Raw genomic sequence first — 7585 nt, forward strand, 5'->3', positions numbered from 1 at the left:
ACAACAACTGATCACAACCACACAACATCTGACCACAACCACACAACTGGTGACCACATCTAGTGACCACAACCACACAACTACTGACCACAACCACAATGTCTGACCACAACCACACAACTACTGAACACAACCACACAACTTCTGACCACACAACTACTGACCAAAACAACTGACCACAACACAACTACTGTCTGCAACCACACAACTAAACCATAACCACACAACTACTGACCACAACAACTGACAACAACCACACAACTACTGGCCACAATTACTGACTGCAACCACACAACTACTGACCACAACCATAGAACTACTGACCAGACAACTACTGACCACAGTACAACTACTGCCCACAACCACACAACTAGACCATAACCACACAACTACTGACCACAACCACACAACATCTGACCACAACCACAAAACTGCTGACCACATCTAGTGACCACAACCACACAACTACTGACCACAACCACAATGTCTGACCACAACCACACAACTGCTGACCACATCTAGTGACCACAACCACACAACTACTGACCACAACCACAATGTCTGACCACAACCACACAACTACTGAACACAACCACACAACATCTGACCACACAACTACTGACCAAAACAACTGACCACAACACAACTACTGCCTGCAACCACACAACTAAACTATAACCACACAACTACTGACCACAACAACTGACAACAACCACACAACTGCTGACCACATCTAGTGACCACAACCACACAACTTCTGACCACAACCACACAACTTCTGACCACAACCACACAACTATTGACCACAACCTTACAACTTCTGACAACACAACTCCTGGCCCCTCAACTGCTGATCCCAACTGCTGACCACAACCACACAACTTCTGACCACAACCACACAACTGCTGACCACATCTAGTGACCACAACCACATAACTACTAACCAAAACCACACAACTACTGACCACACATCTAACTACTGACCATAACCACACAACTTTTGACCACAACCACACATCTACTGACCACAACTACTGACCAATAAATACCACAACTACTGACCACAAATACTGACCACAACCTCAAAACGACTGACCAAAACCCCTGACCACTACTGAACACAACTACTACCCACAACTACTGACCACAACCACACAACTACTGACCACAATCACACAATTACTGACCACAACTACTGCTATGGTCTGCACTAGCTCTGGTCCAGCGCTGGTCCAGGGCATAGCTAGCTAGCTCTGGCTCACACTAGATCTAGTCTAGCTCTGGTCTGTGCTATAAATTATAACTACATAAATGAGCATATAATACATACCAACAATAATTGTAACTCTTGAACCATTCAAGCTAGATACACAAAATGCTACATTACCAGAAATGTGCATAAAAGAACCCACCAACAGTAAGTCTTGAACCGTTCAAGTTTTCTTTTTTTTCTTTTTTTCTTTTTTAAATTTAATTTCACCTTTATTTAACCAGGTAAGCCAGTTGAGAACAAGTTCTCATTTACAACTGCGACCTGGCCAAGATAAAGCAAAGCAGTGCGATAAAAAACAACACAGAGTTACATATGGGGTAAAAAACATAAAGTCAAAAATACAACAGAAAATATATATACAGTGTGTGCAAATGTAGCAAGTTATGGAGGTAAGGCAATAAATAGGCTATAGTGCAAAATAATTACAATAGTATTAACACTGGAATGCTAGATGTGCAAGAGATTATGTGCAAATAGAGATACTGGGGTGCAAAAGAGCAAAATAAATAACAATATAGGGATGAGGTAGTTGGGTGGGCTAATTTCTGATGGGCTGTGTACAGGTGCAGTGATCGGTAAGGTGCTCTGACAACTGATGCTTAAAGTTAGTGAGGGAGATAAGAGTCTCCAGCTTCAGAGATTTTTGCAATTCGTTCCAGTCATTGGCAGCAGAGAACTGGAAGGAATGGCGGCCAAAGGAGGTGTTGGCTTTGGGAATGACCAGTGAGATATACCTGCTGGAGCGCAGACTACGGGTGGGTGCTGCTATGGTGACCAATGAGCTAAGATAAGGCGGGGATTTGCCTAGCAGTGATTTATAGATGGCCTGGAGCCAGTGGGTTTGACGACGAACATGTAGTGAGGACCAGCCAACAAGAGCGTACAGGTCACAGTGGTGGGTAGCGTATGAGGCTTTGGAGACAAAATGGATGGCACTGTGATAGACTACATCCAATTTGCTGAGTAGAGTGTTGGAGGCTATTTTGTAAATGACATCGCCGAAGTCAAGGATCGGTAGGATAGTCAGTTTTACGAGGGCATGTTTGGCAGCATGAGTGAAGGAGGCTTTGTTGCGAAATAGGAAGCCGATTCTAGATTTAACTTTGGATTGGAGATTCTTTATGTGAGTCTGGAAGGAGAGTTTACAGTCTAACCAGACACCTAGGTATTTGTAGTTGTCCACATACTCTAGGTCAGACCCGTCAAGAGTGGTGATTCTAGTCGGGTGGGCGGGTGCCAGCAGCGTTCGATTGAAAAGCATGCATTTAGTTTTACTAGTGTTTAAGAGCAGTTGGAGGCTACTGAAGGAGTGTTGTATGGCATTGAAGCTCGTTTGGAGGTTTGTTAACACAGTGTCCAATGAAGAGCCAGATGTATACAAAATGGTGTCGTCTGCGTAGAGGTGGATCTGAGAGTCACCAGCAGCAAGAGCGACATCATTGATATACACGGAGAAAAGTGTCGGCCCAAGAATTGAACCCTGTGGCACCCCCATAGAGACTGCCATAGGTCCAGACAACAGGCCCTCCGATTTGACACACTGAACTCTATCTGAGAAGTAGTTGGTGAACCAGGCGAGGCAGTCATTTGAGAAACCAAGGCTATTTAGTCTGCCAATAAGAATGCGGTGGTTGACAGAGTCGAAAGCCTTGGCCAGGTCGATGAAGACGGCTGCACAGTACTGTCTATTATCAATCGCGGTTATAATATCGTTTAGGACCTTGAGCGTGGCTGAAGTGCACCCATGACCAGCTCGGAAACCGGATTGCATAGCGGAGAAGGTACGGTGGTATTCGAAATGGTCGGTGATCTGTTTGTTAACTTGGCTTTCAAATACTTTCGAAAGGCAGGGCAGGATGGATATAGGTCTGTAGCAGTTTGGATCTAGAGTGTCACCCCCTTTGAAGAGGGGGATGACCGCGGCAGCTTTCCAATCTCTGGGGATCTCAGACGTTATGAAAGAGAGGTTGAACAGACTAGTAATAGGGGTTGCGACAATTTCGGCGGCTAGTTTTAGAAAGAAAGGGTCCAGATTGTCTAGCCCAGCTGATTTGTAGGGGTCCAGATTTTGCAGCTCTTTCAAAATGTCAGCTGTCTGAATTTGTGGGAAGGAGAAGCGGGGGGGGCATGGGCAAGTTTCAGCGGAGGGTGCAGAGTTGGTGGCCGGGGTAGTGGTAGCCAGATGGAAAGCATGGCCAGCTGTAGCAAAATGCTTGTTGAAATTCTCGATTATTGTAGATTTATCGGTGGTGATAGTGTTTCCTAGCCTCAGTGCAGTGGGCAACTGGGAGGAAGTGCTCTTATTCTCCATGGACTTTACAGTGTCCCAAAACTTTTTGGAGTTAGTGCTACAGGATGCAAATTTCTGTTTGAAAAAGTTTGCCTTTGCTTTCCTGACTGCTTGTGTATATTGGTTCCTAACTTCCCTGAAAAGTTGCATATCGCGGGGGCTATTTGATGCTAATGCAGTACGCCACAGGATGTTTTTGTGCTGGTCAAGGGCAGTCAAGTCTGAGGAGAACCAGGGGCTATATCGGTTCTTAGTTCTGTATTTTTTGAATGGGGCATGTTTATTTAAGATTGAGAGGAAATTACTTTTAAGGAACAACCAGGCATCCTCTACTGACGGAATGAGATCTATATCCATCCAGGATACCTGGGCCAGGTCAATTAGGAAGGCCTGCTCGCTAAAGTGTTTTAGGGAGCGTTTGACAGTGATGAGGGGTGGTCGTTTGACCGCGGACCCGTTACGGACGCAGGCAATAAGGCAGTGATCGCTGAGATCCTGGTTGAAGACAGCTGAGGTGTATTTAGAGGGTATGTTAGTCAGGATGATATCTATGAGGGTACCCATGTTTACAGATTTAGGGTTGTACCTGGTAGGTTCGTTGATCATTTGCGTGAGGTTGAGGGCATCTAGTTTGGATTGTAGGATGGCCGGGGTATTAAGCATATCCCAATTTAGGTCACCAAGCAGTACGAACTCTGAGGATAAATGGGGGGCAATCAATTCACATATGGTGTCCAGGGCACATCTGGGGGCTGAGGGGGGTCTGTAGCAAGCGGCAACAGTGAGAGACTTATTTCTGGAAAGGTGGATTTTTAGAAGTAGAAGCTCAAACTGTTTGGGCACAGACCTGGATAGTATGATAGAGCTATGCAGGCTATCTCTACAGTAGATTGCAACTCCACCCCCTTTGGCAGTTCTATCTAGACGGAAAATGTTATAGTTGGGGATGGACATTTCAGAATTTTTGGTGGCCTTCCTGAGCCAGGATTCAGACACTGCTAGAACATCAGGGTTGGCGGAGTGTGCTAACGCAGTGAATAACTCAAACTTAGGAAGTAGACTTCTGATGTTTACGTGCAAGAAACCAAGACTTTTGCGATTACAGAAGTCAGCAAATGATAGCGCCTGGGGAGTAGGAGTGATACTGAGGGCTGCAGGGCCTGGGTTAGCCTCTACATCACCAGAGGAACAGAGGAGGACTAGAATAAGGATACGGCTAAAGGCTTTAAGAACTGGTCTTCTAGTGCGTTGGGTACATAGAATAAAGGGGGCAGATTTCCGGGTGTTGTAGAAAAGATTCAGGGCATTATGTACAGACAAGGATATGGAAGGATATGAGTAAAGTGGGGGTAAACCTAAGCGTTGGGTAACAATGAAAGAGATAGTATCACTAGAGGCATCAATTGAGTCGGTCTCTGCGTGTATGGGGGGTGGGACAAAGGAGCTATCTAAGGCAGGTTTAGCTGGGCTGGGGGATCTACAGTGAAATAGTACAATTAGAAATAACCGAAACAACAATAAGCTAACCATGTTTGGGCTGAGGCTAAACATAAACAGGATGTAGTACCGTAAAAAGGAACAGTCCAGCAGACATCAGCTGTATAGCTGAGTTATCATAAGGTCCGGTGAACAGCAATAGGATAGTTCGGAGGCTGCTAAAGCACTAGCAGGTAAGAGGCCACGGCTAGCGTGTGCTAGCGGGCCGGGGCTAGCAGATGGAATCTTCGTGGTCGACGTCGTCGTAACCACATCAGACGATTTCGTCGGCAGACCAGTCGTGTAGGATCGGCGGGGCTCCGTGTCAACACTAGGTGGTCCCGTCCGGTTGACAGAGAGGTAGATAGCCGGGAGATGGGCCTAGCTCAGGATGATTAGCCAGACCACAGCGTCCATTTAGTTGAAGCTAGCTGGTAGCGATGAATCCGGAGTTAAAGGTCCAGTGATTCAGTGATTCCGGCAGAAAAACTGATATGTTCTGGGTCGATAACGCGCTGTGCAGACTGGCCGAATATCCGGTGATTAATATCCAGTGATTAAATTAATCCCACAGAAAAATAAATCCAATGTTCTGGGTGAAATACCGCTAACTGTGGCTAATAGCAAGTAGCTAGTTAGCTGGCTAGCTAGTTTCAACTGGAGATTCTATATAAAAGGTAAGTCAATAATAGAATCCGTTCCACATTGAGTGAGGCGGGTTGCAGGAAAGTATATTTTGTAGAAGGATGAAAAGTCTGATAGGGAAATATGTACGAAAAATACAAAAAAAACAGGGTATTTACAGGCTATTTACAGACACACGACAAAAACAGAACTGCACTACTTCGCCATCTTGGATTGTCAAGCTAGATACAACAAACCAACTTTCATATGTTCAGGCTATTCTAACTTTTCATCTACCTACTTTTTCAACTATAACCAGTCACAACTACTACTATAACATTTTTGAAAACCATACATACTTTAAAACTGTTTTGCTTTAAATAGTAAAGTAAAATGTTTTTAACTTCTACGACCACCACAAAAATACTGTTAAAGAGCTTAAGCAAGCCCCACAACTTTACTTGTAAAGTTACCATCTAGTTAGTTATAAATACACTATATATACAAATGTATGTGGACACCCCTTCAAATTAGTGGATTCGGCTATTTCAGCCATACCCATTGCTGACAGGTGTATCAAATGGAGCACACATCCATGCTATCTCCATAGACGAACATTTGCAGTAGAATGGCCTTACTGAAGAGCTCAGTGACTTTCAATGCCACCTTTCCAACAAGTCAGTTAGTCAAATGTATGCCCTGCTAGAGCTGCCTCGGTCAACTGTAAGTGCTGTTATTGTGAAGTGGAAACTTCTAGGAGCAACAACGGCTCAGCTGCAAAGTGGTAGACCACACAAGCTCACAGAACAGGACCGCCGAGTGCTGAAGCGCGTAGTGCATAAAAATCGTCTGTCCTCGGTTGCAACACACATTATCGAGTTCCAAACTGCCTCTGGAAGCAACGTCAGCACAAGAACTGTTCGTTGGGAGCTTCATGAAATGGGTTTCCATGGCAGAGCAGCCACACACAAGCCTAAGATCACTTTGCGCAATGCCAAGCGTCGGCTGGAGTGGTGTAAAACTTGTCGCCATTGGACTCTGGAGCAGTGGAAACGCGTTCTCTGGAGTGATGAATAATGCTTCACCATCTGGCAGTCCGACGGACAAATCTGGGTTTGGCGAATGGCAGGAGAACACTACCTGCCTGAATGCATAGTGCCAACTATAAAGTTTGGTGGATCAGGAATAATGGTCTGGGGCTGTACTGGCCTGCACAGAGCCCTGACCTCAACCCCATCAAACACCTTTGGGATGAATTGGAATGCCGACTGCGAGCCAGGCGTAATCGCCCAACATCAGTGCCTGACCTCACTAATGCTCTTTCTGCTAAATGGAAGCAAGACCACGCAGCAATGTTCCAACATCTAGTGGAAAGCCTTCCCAGAAGAGTGGAGGCTGTTATAACTGCAAAGGGCAGACCAACTTAATGCCCATGATTTTGGAATGAGATGTTCGACGAGCAGGTTTCCAAAAACGTTTGGTCATGTAGTGTATCTTTGTCTACACCAGCACGGTTTCCACTAGATAACACAGCCACAAAGTCAGATTCCACAGCCACAAGGTCAAAATTGGCGCACAAAAAATTTGCTTGTTGGCCTTAATTTAAGGTTTGCGTTAGGCATAAGGTTAGCAGTGTGATTATAGTTAGGTTTAAAATCAGATTTTAAGAAGTGTTAGAAATTGCGTAATTCAAATCTGGTATTGGAATAAGAATCAAGAGATCTTCAATCCAAGCTTAATTTATTATATGCAAAATGTATGTATGATAAGTATGAAGGTTCGTATATACGGGTCCACTGAAATACCTCGCAGTGCACTCAGAGAACTAACACATTGTTTTCAGGTTATTTCTCAAATACTCTGACAGATAGTTCCCACCTCTTCTGTTGGCCAATCAGAGTAAAGGACTGAGTGTGGTTTAG

This window comes from Coregonus lavaretus (genome assembly GCF_964263955.1).
Source record: "Coregonus lavaretus genome assembly, chromosome: 10".
NCBI lineage: Eukaryota > Metazoa > Chordata > Actinopteri > Salmoniformes > Salmonidae > Coregonus > Coregonus lavaretus.